Raw genomic sequence first — 13,682 nt, 5'->3', positions numbered from 1 at the left:
TGTGTGGGGTGTGTAAGAGTGTGTGTGAGGGGTGTGTAGGGTGTGTAAGAGTGTGTGTGAGGGGTGTATGGGGTGTGTAAGAGTGTGTGTGTGGGGTGTGTAGGGTGTGTAAGAGTGTGTGTGAGGGGTGTGTAGGGTGTGTAAGAGTGTGTGTGAGGGGTGTATGGGGTGTGTAAGAGTGTGTGTGAGGGGTGTGTAGGGTGTGTAAGAGTGTGTGTGAGGGGTGTGTAGGGTGTGTAAGAGTGTGTGTGAGGAGTGTGTGGGGTGTGTAAGAGTGTGTGTGAGGGGTGTGTGGGGTGTGTAAGAGTGTGTGTGAGGGGTGTGTAGGGTGTGTAAGAGTGTGTGTGAGGGGTGTGTGGGGTGTGTAAGAGTGTGTGTGAGGGGTGTGTAAGAGTGTGTGTGAGGGGTGTGTGGGGTGTGTAAGAGTGTGTGTGAGGGGTGTGTGGGGTGTGTAAGAGTGTGTGTGAGGGAAGTGGGGTGTGTGTAAGAGTGTGTGTGAGGGGTGTGTGGGGTGTGTAAGAGTGTGTGTGTGGGGTGTGTGGGGTGTGTAAGAGTGTGTGTGAGGGGTGGGGGGGGGTGAAAGAGTGTGTGTGAGGGGTGTGGGGGGTGTGTAAGAGTGTGTGTGAAGGGTGTGGGGGGGTGTAAGAGTGTGTGTGAGGGGTGTGGGGTGTGTGTAAGAGTGTGTGTGAGGGGTGTGGGGTGTGTGTAAGTGTGTGAGGGGTGTGTAAGAGTGTGTGTGAGGGGTGTGGGGTGTGTGTAAGTGTGTGTGTGAGGGGTGTGTGTGGGGTGTGTAAGAGTGTGTGTGAGGGGTGTGTGGGGTGTGTAAGAGTGTGTGTGAGGGGTGTGTGGGGTGTGTAAGAGTGTGTGTGAGGGGTGTGGGGTGTGTGTGTGTGAGGGGTGTGGGGGGTGTGTAAGAGTGTGTGTGAGGGGTGTGTGGGGTGTGTAAGGGTGTGGGGGGGGGGTGTGGGGGGGGTGTAAGGGTGTGTGTGAGGGGTGTGGGGGGTGTGTAAGAGTGTGTGTGAGGGGTGTGTGGGGTGTGTGTAAGAGTGTGTGTGAGGGCTGTGTGGGGTGTGTAAGAGTGTGTGGGAGGGGTGTGGGGGGGGGGTGTAAGAGTGTGTGTGAGGGGTGTGGGGGGTGTGTGTAAGAGTGTGTGTGAGGGCTGTGTGGGGTGTGTAAGAGTGTGTGGGAGGGGTGTGGGGTGTGTGTAAGAGTGTGTGTGAGGGGTGTGGGGGGTGTGTAAGGGTGTGTGTGGGGGGGGTGTGGGGTGTGTAAGAGTGTGTGTGAGGGGTGTGGGGGGTGTAAGAGTGTGTGTGAGGGGTGTGGGGTGTGTGTAAGTGTGTGTGGGGGGGTGTAAGAGTGTGTGTGAGGGGTGTGGGGGCGTGTAAGAGGGGGGGTGGGGGGTGGGGGGGGGTGTAAGAGTGTGTGTGAGGGGTGTGGGGTGTGTGTAAGAGTGTGTGTGGGGTGTGTGTAAGTGTGTGAGGGGTGTGTAAGAGTGTGTGTGAGGGGTGTGGGGTGTGTGTAAGTGTGTGTGTGAGGGGTGTGTGGGGTGTGTAAGAGTGTGTGTGTGAGGGGTGTGGGGTGTGTGTAAGTGTGTGTGTGAGGGGTGTGTAAGAGTGTGTGTGAGGGGTGTGGGGTGTGTGTAAGAGTGTGTGTGAGGGGTGTGGGGTGTGTGTAAGAGTGTGTGTGAGAGGTGTGGGGTGTGTGTAAGAGTGTGTGTGAGGGGTGTGTGTAAGTGTGTGTGTGAGGGGTGTGTAAGTGTGTGTGTGTGGGGTGTGTGTAAGTGTGTGTGTGAGGGGTGTGGGGTGTGTGTAAGTGTGTGTGTGTGGGGTCTGTCTCTCTCTCTCTCTCTCTCTCTCTCTCTCTCACACACACACACACACACACACACACTGTACTTTTCATTACCACTCATTCGAGCATTCAGTGTTTCCTCTGAGTTCATTCCTACATACTGCTGCTTATACGTCAGTTTTGTTTCAAAAGGTTTCAGCTAAGATTAAAGTCATTTAGACTATAATGAATAATCACTGAGATTATTGAGGTGAGATGTGAGTGATATTTAAGCTGAGTGATAATATTTATAGGACTGATAGTGTAATGAAAGAAGAGCACAGCTGGTTAAGAACCAATAGGTGTGAATTAACTCTCTCTAATCTTTTTGCTAAGACGGAGAACAAGGAATGTGACGGTGTTCTGTGTTGTAGTCCATGGTTGGTCATGTTTGTAGGCCACAGTGCATTCTGGGTATATTGTAGTTGGACACAGTTTCAGGTGTTGAAGTGACACACTTGGAAGATGACAGAAAGAGGATTAAAGTTGTTTTATATAGCTGATATTTATATTATCAGAAATAATATAATCATGCTTTCACTGTACTGCTTGTGCATTTACATACATTAACCACATAACCAAGAAGACACTCACTTTGTCTCTCCTACATCCTGTTCCATAGTGATGACATCATCATTATCTTCCATCTAATGAACAGATAAAGAAATACAGTGGACAATTTTCCTATAACTGGATGACCCAAAATGTTTTATTCTTTTATTTATACCACAGAAAGTTGGTACTGATTACCAAATAGTGAGATTTTAGTCAATTCCTGTTATCACTTATATCAGTAATAAACAGCCAGGATGTGATTGTGTCTTAACTCCTAAGGCTTTAGTGGACAGATGGATGGCTCTTAACTCCACCTGATTGTTGTGTAGCTCTGTGACACCACACCATGAGAGAGGCATCTGTGATGATTAATTCCACTGATGGCTACTGCTCCACAGTGGACACCTTTTCATAGGTAAGTGTCATCATGTAGCATCGTTTCAGGTAACACCACAGAGGATGCAATAAAGAATCAGAGTTACTAAATAGTCAGAAACCTTATATCTATCTATCTGTAGACCTTCATGTATCTTGTCAGAATTAAGCAAGACTAAGTTATCCAACATCCAGAGTCTTTTACACAGTCTTTAATTTTATTAATCTGGTGTCTGTCACATGGCTTTATTAAAATTTATAGTAAACATTGTGATCTATTTTAATGAAGAGCTGAACAAAGTTTGGTCCACTGGATTGGAGTAAAAGATTATCACCACTCTACTGATGTGGTTATATTCTCAACAAACCCACAAACCCATAACAACTGTACTTCTGCGGTGGTTTTGTTCCTAGTTAATTTTGCTAAGGGTCTTTCTAAGGTTCTTGTGTTCTGTTGAGATATATGCTGACTCAATAGTGAACCTCTATAGTCACGCAATCTGGAATATTACCAGGTAAATTAAATTATGTTCTAACATTTGAGTGATATGATTTATGGTGCATATGTGATCATTATACTGAGGTGCTAGTTTTTGTGAGGCTACATTTTCTAGAGTGTAACAGAATTAGGACTCAAGCAGTATAAAAATGTTGTAGAAATGATAGGATGCTGATCTGCAGATGTTACTAATGTGGCTCTTTATTTCTTGATTGATTTTCTCAGCCTTCAATTCTACATTAATTTGAAAGGGCTCTCTTTAAGCCTCCTTTTCATGCAACAAGACCTCCATGTGATCTTGCATAATTTCAGGGAATTAATAAACTTTTTCTGATTAATTTTATATATGAAATTTTAAAAAATGGGCTGCTGGAGTTGTAGTTATCGTGGTTTGGTTTTTACTTAAAAACGAAAGAGGATTTTAATACGACACTGTCATTATAAATATTTAGAAAATGTCCAAGAATAACAAATACTGTATTCTAACAAATACACATACCTGATTTGGGGGTGGTGGTGGGGGTGGTGGTGGTGGGTGTAGCAGTTGACATGGTGGATATGTCTGTATTCACAGAAAGAAAAACACTTTCTATCACACAATTGTATTATTTTAATGAATGACGGCCTCGACACCTGTGTGATTTTTATACCATCCACCTTTATTATCCTTTTTTTGTTCCTCCAACTCCCCTATTAACATGACCTACTTTTTATCCATTGCCCCCTAGAGTCTATATGCAACAACTGCGTACATAATAGCACTCATATATCTATATTCAAACAGTTGAATATTACATCCCCAAATTTGATATCGTACATATCCTTGTAACTCAGCACTTAATTAGTTATAACATACTAATGCAAAAATCAGTATACAAAACTAAACCAACCATAACTAGATCAATATTTGCAATGATTGGCATGACAATTTTTCATTTTTTTTCTTAGGGCAGCGATCCGCCTACACCCTTTACAATTATAGATCAAGGACGACTCGGGGTTTCACTTCTCGTCCTGATCTGGTGACATAGTGTGGAGTAGCAGTATCATTCATGTCTGTCTGTTTGGTGTGATCCAGTGGCACTGTGTGTGGAGTGCTCGAAGACATTCTGGACTCAGCATTGACGGGCTGTGCTTTATCTTGCAGAAGGAGGCAATGATTCATTCGGAAAACTTGGCCTTCTGCAGTGCATATGTGGTAGGATCTGAAAGTGTCAGCGGGATTTATGACCACCGCAGGTTTCCAACACTCTGAATCTTGAATTCAGACATGGTCTCCAATCTGTAATGGTGTAAGTGGTCTTGCTGACCTGTTGTAATACTTTTTTGGTACAGCTGCCGTTGTTCGCGTCTAGCATGAACACCTTTTCCACTGACAGTTTTGAGCTGTAGCTTCAAGACAAATGGAACACTGTTCAACTATACTAGCAATCTGTCTGGACATGCCAGGCCAAAAGATAATGTCTCTAGCACGCTGTTTGGATTTTTCAATTCCCATGTGGGCTGAACGAATGCGTCTAAGCATACACTATATTGCCAAAAGTATTCGCTCACCTGCCTTGACTTGCATATGAACTTAAGTGACATCCCATTCCTAATCCATAGGGTTCAATATGACGTCGGTCCACCCTTTGCAGCTATAACAGCTTCAACTCTTCTGGGAAGGCTGTCCACAAGGTTTTGGAGTGTGTTTATGGGAATTTTTGACCATTCTTCCAGAAGCGCATTTGTGAGGTCACACACTGATGTTGGACGAGAAGGCCTGGCTCTCAGTCTCCACTCTAATTCATCCCAAAGGTGTTCTATGGGGTTGAGGTCAGGACTCTGTGCAGGACAGTCAAGTTCCTCCACACCAAACTCACTCATCCATGTCTTTATGGACCTTGCTTTGGTCACTGGTGCACAGTCATGTTGGAAGAGGAAGGGGCCAGCTCCAAACTGTTCCCACAAAGTTGGGAGCATGGAATTGTCCAAAATGTCTTGGTATGCTGAAGCATTCAGAGTTCCTTTCACTGGAACTAAGGGGCCAAGCCCAGCTCCTGAAAAACAACCCCACACCATAATCCCCCCTCCACCAAACTTTACACTTGGCACAATGCAGTCAGACAAGTACCGTTCTCCTGGCAACCGCCAAACCCAGACTCGTCCATCAGATTGCCAGATGGAGAAGCGCGATTCGTCCCTCCAGAGAACGCGTCTCCACTGCTCTAGAGTCCAGTGGCGGCGTGCTTTACACCACTGCATCCGACGCTTTGCATTGCACTTGGTGATGTATGGCTTGGATGCAGCTGCTCGGCCATGGAAACCCATTCCATGAAGCTCTCTGCGCACTGTTCTTGAGCTAATCTGAAGGCCACATGAAGTTTGGAGGTCTGTAGCGATGGACTCTGCAGAAAGTTGGCGACCTCTTCGCACTATGCGCCTCAGCATCCGCTGACCCCGCTCCGTCAGTTTACGTGGCCTACCACTTCGTGGCTGAGTTGCTGTCGTTCCCAAACACTTCCACGTTCTTATAATACAGCTGACAGTTGACTGTGGAATATTTAGGAGCGAGGAAATTTCACGACTGGATTTGTTGCACAGGTGGCATCCTATCACAGTTCCACGCTGGAATTCACTGAGCTCCTGAGAGCGACCCATTCTTTCACAAATGTTTGTAAAAACAGTCTGCATGCCTAGGTGCTTGATTTTATACACCTGTGGCCATGGAAGTGATTGGAACACCTGATTCTGATTATTTGGATGGGTGAGCGAATACTTTTGGCAATATAGTGTAGCTTTGCATTATCCACATTCAAAAGGAAAGGCAAAACATTTTAGCTCTTCACATTCCCCTGTATTTAGGTCTTTAACAGTTTAGAACACAAAACATGTCATTAAACTGAACTTTAGTGCGATAACAACAAAAATATTTACATTTTGATTTTCACTGCCGTGAACATGACTTAACTATAGCATTGATAACATGGACTGAAGAAAATATGGCGCACTACACACGTATCAACACTACGGTACATCAAGAGGCTCAAACAATGCTAAAGGCACTTAAATCTGTTCCAACAGTGTCATAGCGCCATCCTGTGGACAACACAGTGTACTGCCCTACATATGCTCAACTTAATGGACTGTTACAGGCGTTTTGTGTATAAATCTTAACAGGAATGTCTATGAAACTCAGTTTAATCAACAACTTTCAGAACACACATTTGTAATTGATAAACCATTGTTGTTACATTTTTCACAAAAATGTTATATTTGTATTTCGCCTTAAATACATTACCTCATAATCCCTGAACACGTTGTCTCCATCGTTAGCATAGAGTGGGTGATTAGCACGCATGGTGCACAGGCTGAGCTCATTTCAAACTTTTATACATCCGAAAACAACATATTCACCCTTTAAAGGATAACATTTGCATTCCTCAAAACTTCCAGGCATTAAGAATGTATTCTTATTACATTTGCATGCATTTAATACCTGATGAGGGGAGATGTGAATAGTGGATAAAACCCAAAACACGGAGCTGCTGCTTTACAATCAGAGTCTCTGTATTTTCTGAGAAGCACACTCCCCCCTTTCCAAACAGGTGAAACCCCCCAAGGAAAAACAATCAACCAATGCATCACTGTGGCTGAGCAGAGAAAACCAATCGCCACAGATCACACTACAAAATGCATTCAAAAACCACATTCTCCTGCCCCAAATTCAGTGCTACTTGAATAGAATTTATTCACCACTTTTCCCACTTATTTATCAATCTTTGAAACCACCACAGAAGCGCGTGAATCTCAGTGAATCAAATATTTTCTATAAAAAGATTCATATACCTGTGCTTAATGTAAATTAAACTGTTACACCAGTAGGTGGAGAAAACAAGCATCTTTTTATGTGTGAAGTCATTCTGTAAAACACAGACTAATCAAATCACAGTCTTCACATTTCTTTACTTTTCTAAAGCATTTCTTTTCTGAAAAAAAGGAAAAAAAGAAAACTACTTTCCTTTTTGGATTTTTTTCTGCCTGAGGTTCACAGCAATCCTGCAGGATTTTTCACTTGTGCTTGTGTGCTGGATGTTTCTGTTGTACTGAAGGATCCGTTCTAAAACCTGTAGGAATTTCCTGCATATATTGTCAATGTGAGGATTTCATCATTCCTACAGGATACCAGCAGATATCCTGCAGAAAAAAATGAAACTCCTGCAGGATTCCTGTAGGTTATTTTTGTAAGGGTGTGATGGAGTGTGAAGAGAATTAATTCTATATTTCTCACCTAATCCCTATATCTTATATTTTAATCCACTGATCCTAATAAATCTCATGATTGCATTCATTTGTTTTGAACTTGACAAAGAAACAGGACGAGGGACGCTGAGCCCTTGGGTCGGTGTTTACCCCCTCTACTGGTTCTATACCCATCATTCAAAAGCACTGTCTCTATTCACTAGTGAAGGGAATGACACTCGAAACATGAGCAAGGGATAAACACTGTTATTGAACCAGAACATGAAGTAGTCAAGTTGTTGTGTGTGGAAATGAAGATTCTGACCTCACAGATCTCATGGTTATGGGAAAATTAAACAAGCTCAGGTACAGGGTTTCAGTGTGAGCTGTTTCATTTTTTTCAGTACAAGCTTCAAAGCCACAGTGTCGAACATCACATCAGTATCATGAACTAGTGCAGAACAAAGAACAAATCCTCTTCCACCAGCCCCCCATCAAAATCTGTGGCATCAACATAGACCTGTACAGCTCTCAAGCATTAATACTCAACCAGAATAATATAACAGTGGTCAAAACAAACAAATAAATACATTTCAAGAGTTTTTTAACATTTACCTTCAAGTTTGATATTTATTTTATGTACACATTTACTCTGGGATTTAGGATTATAAACATTAATAATTTAAAATTACTATTCAATTTTTATGCATCCACTAGATGGCAGTAAAGCATTTACAAACTGAGATTTGTGTTTCATGAAATGTTTTCTCTCAACTGACCTGCTGAGGGCGCTGTTAGGATGCTGCTGAATTATTATTATTATTATTATTATTATTATTATTATTATTAAGGTTATAAGAGGTTATTAAAAATACAAACACAACACCTGAATAGTTTTTATTCCTTTATTCCTGCCTGTTCTGATGTTGGTAATTTCCTGACATCTGATATGGTCACACATTTGTGCTAAACAGTATAATATAAAGATAAAGGGAAAAATTTGTTTTAGAGAGTGCAAATCAGCTGCCATCTTAGTTCTTGCTTGTGTCTGTGTGTGTGTGTGTCTGTGTGTGTGTGTGTGAGTGTGTGTCTGTGTGTGTGTGTGTGTGTGTGTGTGAGTGTGTGTGTGTGTGTCTGTGTGTGTGTGTGTGTGTGTGTGTGTGTGAGTGTGTGTGTGTCTGTGTGTGTGTGAGTGTGTGTCTGTGTGTGTGTGTGTGAGTGTGTGTGTCTCTGTGTGTGTGTGTCTGTGTGTGTGTGTGTGTCTGTGTGTGAGTGTGTGTGTGTGTGTGTGTGTGAGTGTATGTGTGTGTGTGTGTCTGTGTGTCTGTGTGTGTGTGTGTCTGTGTGTGTGTGTGTGTGTGTGTGTGTCTGTGTGTGAGTGTGTTTGTGTGTGTCTGTGTGTGTGTGTGTGTCTGTGTGTGTGTGTGTGTGTGTGTGTGTGTGTGTGTGAGTGTGTGTCTGTGTGTGAGTGTGTGTGTCTGTGTGTGTGTGTGTGTGTGTGTGTGTGTCTGTGTGTGTCTGTGTGTGTGTGTGTGTGTGTGTGTGTGTCTGTGTGTGTCTGTGTGTGTGTGTGTGTGTGTCTGTGTGTGTGTGTGTGTGTCTGTGTGTGTCTGTGTGTGTGTGTGTGTGTGTCTGTGTGTGTGTGTGTGTGTGTCTGTGTGTGTGTGTGTGTCTGTGTGTGTCTGTGTGTGAGTGTGTGTGTGTGTGTCTGTGTGTGTGAGTGTGTGTGTGTGTGTGAGTGTGTGTGTGAATTTCATTCATGGAATGTTAGGAAGGGTGAGTCCACATAAACCATGGCAGTAACTGGGTGTCCAGATAAACACTTTATATCTGTGTGTATGTCTAAGTATCTGTTCATCAGAGAGGAAAAGAGAACAGCTGTGTGTGTGTGTGTGTGTGTGTGTGTGTGTGTGTGAATTTCATTCATGGAATGTTAGGAAGGGTGAGTCCACATAAACCATGGCAGTAACTGGGTGTCCAGATAAACACTTTATATCTGTGTGTATGTCTAAGAATCTGTTCATCAGAGAGGAAAAGAGAACAGCTGTGTGTGTGTGTGTGTGTGTGTGAGTGTGTGTGTGTGTGTGTGTGTGAGTGTGTGTGTGTGTGTATTTGCATTTGTTCATTAATTACATATCATTATATTATACAGGGGAGTTGTCCAGGGTTTAGGGTGGAGCTGAAGGTGGTGCTGGGATTTGAACTCACAACCTTCTTACCAGTATATAAATATTTATTTATTTTTACTGCCTGAGAAGTTCTATAATGACACTGACCACAGATTCATCACTACAAGAACAACTCACTCAAATCACATCATCACATTACATTATAAAAGCACTTTTATTTAAAAACAAATACAAAAACAATGAAAAAGCTGAATAAAGCTGGGCATAAGGCACAATATTTACTCACTGTGAAAAGGAAAAAGTTGCATTTGCTTGCATTTTGTTTATTTGGATAAAAAGTTCTTGTCATTACCCTTTATATACAAGGAGACAGGAAGTAGGGCTGCTGATGGAGCTGAAACACCCCGACTTTCAGGATTACTTTAACTGCAGCTGATAAAATAATGTCTGTTACAAAAAACTCACACTAGAGACTCTTTCCATAAATGTTAAATAAACATCTCCTATCAGAAAACATCATCCTCCATGATTATACACTATTCTCTGTTATATAGACACATGTTTTAAATCAGTTTATTTTAGGTTTAGATAATGAGTAGCTTCCACTATACAAGTCCCTGTGAAAGATGTTACTGTAGGAAAGATAATGTATTAGAACAAGAACACTAATATAAGCTAATGGTGCAGTTGTAAATATTATCAGAGTCATGCGGTTGAAGAAAATTAATCAAGACTTACATTACTATTACTAATTACATTACTATCTGTCAGGTGTGATCTAAAAACTTGTAGCTTTCACAATGTAAAACATCTTCCTATTCCTTCTATATATATTATGAGGAGCCATGGAGGAAATCCATATTTTATAAAACCCTGAGAATATTGAAAGAAAGCTGTTTATATATTTAAGACAGTTCCATATATCTGGCATAAACCATGTAATACCAGATCTGTTGAAATCATTAAAGACTCCATCCACCCCGTTAACGGTCTGTTCAGCCTGTGCCATCAGGAAAGTACTTCCACAGTCTGATGACTGCCACACAGATCCATTAGGAGTCTATAAAGACTCAGTTTCTACACTGACATTCTGAACACTGCACTTTACTACATGTAACACACCTTACATTTACATTCATGGTATTTAGCAGACACCCTAATACAAAAGGACTTACATTTCTATTTCATTTTATACAAATGAACATTTAAGGGTTAAGGGCCTTGCTCAAGGGCCCAGCAGTGGCAGCTTGATGATCCTGGGACTCAAACTCACAACCTTCCAGTCTGTCATTCTGCACTTTACTGTTACTACATGTAACACACCTGTACATATGGTACATCACATTCCACTCTGTTTACACATTCTTTACTGTTACTACATGTAACACACCTGTACATATGGTACATCACATTCCACTCTGTTTACACATTCTTTACTGTTACTACATGTAACACACCTGTACATATGGTACATCACATTCCACTCTGTTTACACATTCTTTACTGTTACTACATGTAACATATTTGCATATCACATTCTACTGTTTTCAAATAATTGCACACAACATTCATATTATACTTATTTCTTATTTCTATTAATTATTTATTTACTTATTTTTAATTTAGTTCTTTATTAGTATTATTAATTACTGATTTAATATTTAGTAATATTTACTGATTATCTATGTATATATATGTATGAATCAAAGTAATATTTAATCTACTTGCTAATAACAAGGTGAGAAAATGAACATGGTTCAGAATGAATGAAATTATTGGAAGTAAAATAAAATCATTTTTTGTGTTTATAAAAGTTGAAATGTAATTTCCTGAGAAAAGGCCTTTGGGGGCGTGTCTCAGTCACATGGTCCCTGTCTTTCTGAGATTTCTCCTCCACATCATCATATTCTGTAAAATAAACACATTTACTTCTTTAATATATCATTTATATTGTATTAATAGTAATTGTTTTGTAACACCTTAAAATACAGTAAATGATGCACTATGTAGGATTTCTCTGATATTTCAACAATAAATGAAGAGAATAGAGGACATTTATCAGATCAGTTTTCTTAATCTGACTGAATGGAGATTTGTTATAAAAACAGTAAGCTGATGTTTATGTTATATATCATAGATAATATTTACAGTAGATCTTATCTAAACTGTTTAATAAATGCACATGTTTAATTATATTTGTTCTAAAAACTGATCTGAAAGTTGATATTTATTATATACCATATATAATATAATCACATATAATCTAATCTTTTACTCTGCTGCCTGTGAACTTATGTACATTACAGAATAAACAGGAAGTCACTCACCTTCTGTCTCTCCTACATCCTGTTCCTCAGTGATGACATCATCATAATCTTCTGGATTGTCTAATGAACAAATAAATGAATCAGTAATAAACCACTGTGTGTGTTGCTGTTATAGTAAAATACTGAGTTACAGGGTGGTGTGATGAAGCAGAGGAACAGTGACCACCACAAAGATGACCATTTTCCCATAACAGCAGTCGTGGATTCAAGCTGTATTTATTGGGGATGCAGTTAAAATGCTTGCTGATGAAATGTTGGATCATTTTGATGAACTGAAGGCTGCTTACTATATGAGGTGTTATAATTTTATTCAGAAGATAATAAGAGTTAATATACTGATTAGTGTTTTTAAGTGAATGCATTCTTCTGTTTAATCACATGGTGGCACAACAATTAAGGCTTTGAGATACTGATCAGAAATTTGGGGGTTAGGGTTAGCCATGCTGAACATGTTGGGCCCTCGAGCAAGGCCCTCAAGCGCTGCTTCAGGGCAGGTGTATCATTGCTAACCCTGCACTCGGATCAAGTTAGATCATATGTGAAGCTTAAAGGATCTACTTTTAAATGATGCCAGTCCCATCGAAAACAAACATTCTCAGTTTATGTAATCCGTGTGAAACCAAGGAGAGGCACAGAATTCCTGTCGCACTTCATTATCTGATAATGACCTGAGGCAGGACACGCCCACATGCCATTCACAGGGAAAACAGTCTGGGTAATCTACATACAAGGCCACGCCCCCCGGACACCGGCTTGCTGTTGCACGTTTTTGTTGCATGTTTTTGGACAGGTATATATATATCTATATATACCTCCTCTCATATGGCCTTTCTAAACAAAAAGTGTCTAAGAAAATTTAAATGAATGTATTGTTTTCTGTGAATAAGTGAGCAGGATGATTGTCACATCATTTCGAAGTAAAAACCCCAGGCTACAAGATCCAGGTCACAAAAGTCTTGTACACAAATGTTATGAATGTGTTTTGTGGTCTTATTTCAGTGACTTATTTGTTTGTTGTTTTCAATAATCACGCATAACTGTTATTTTCTCCAATATACAAACTTGTAAATACATGCTGCTCACATATTATTGTAGCCCAGTTTGTGCTGAATACAGTGTAATCAGACTTTAACCATTTATGTGTTTATAAGTAACTGAAAAATACACAAATGTCAGGACATGTCAGAACTTCTTCAGGGCCCCAAAACACCTGCAGACTCCTAAGGGTTAAGGTGTAATTTACCCCTTTTATTAACACAATTTTTACATTTAAATTCAATTAATATTTAAAATTACTTTCACTAAAACTGTAATAATGGTATTTTATGGCAGATGTTATGGTGGATTGTGGCAATAAAATATCATAAACAATCATGGGTATTATTTTTTGTATGAACTCATAAGTCATAGTGTGACTTATGTCCAACCCACCAGACAAGCTGTTAAAGTTAATCAGCTGAGATTTATTTATTTAATGTACATCATTATTGGGATTTAAGAAGTAAGAGATGAGCATTAGGGGGAGGAGCCAACACCAGCATCCCTTAAATCCATCCCTGTGTAACAGCATGTTCCCCAGGGTTTATTACTCTAATTCCACAGAAAATTGCTAATGAGTACAACATTTCTAATAATAAATTTAAATAATAAATGTATGTGGAGTCCCTTTTGAATAAATTGTTGCTATAGAAACCATGTATTGGATAAATTGCATTAATATAAACTTGGGATTTACATCTGCAGTAC

The 13,682-nt window shown here is 40.4% G+C and overlaps 1 protein-coding gene and 1 pseudogene across 1 annotated transcript in view; one reads left to right on the top strand and one right to left on the bottom strand.

Annotated features, from left to right (window-relative positions):
- Positions 1-13,682, top strand: part of LOC131370091 (antigen WC1.1-like) — a 251,918-nt gene that overhangs the window by 121,796 nt on the left and 116,440 nt on the right. The window lies entirely within an intron of this gene.
- LOC131370086 (scavenger receptor cysteine-rich type 1 protein M130-like) overlaps positions 11,341-13,682 on the bottom strand; it is a 35,889-nt pseudogene continuing 33,547 nt past the window's right edge.

The sequence above is a fragment of the Hemibagrus wyckioides genome, linkage group LG19 (assembly GCF_019097595.1).
Source record: "Hemibagrus wyckioides isolate EC202008001 linkage group LG19, SWU_Hwy_1.0, whole genome shotgun sequence".
Lineage (NCBI taxonomy): Eukaryota > Metazoa > Chordata > Actinopteri > Siluriformes > Bagridae > Hemibagrus > Hemibagrus wyckioides.
Note: the sequence above shows the minus strand (reverse complement) of the source record. Positions and strands in the feature narration are given on the sequence as shown.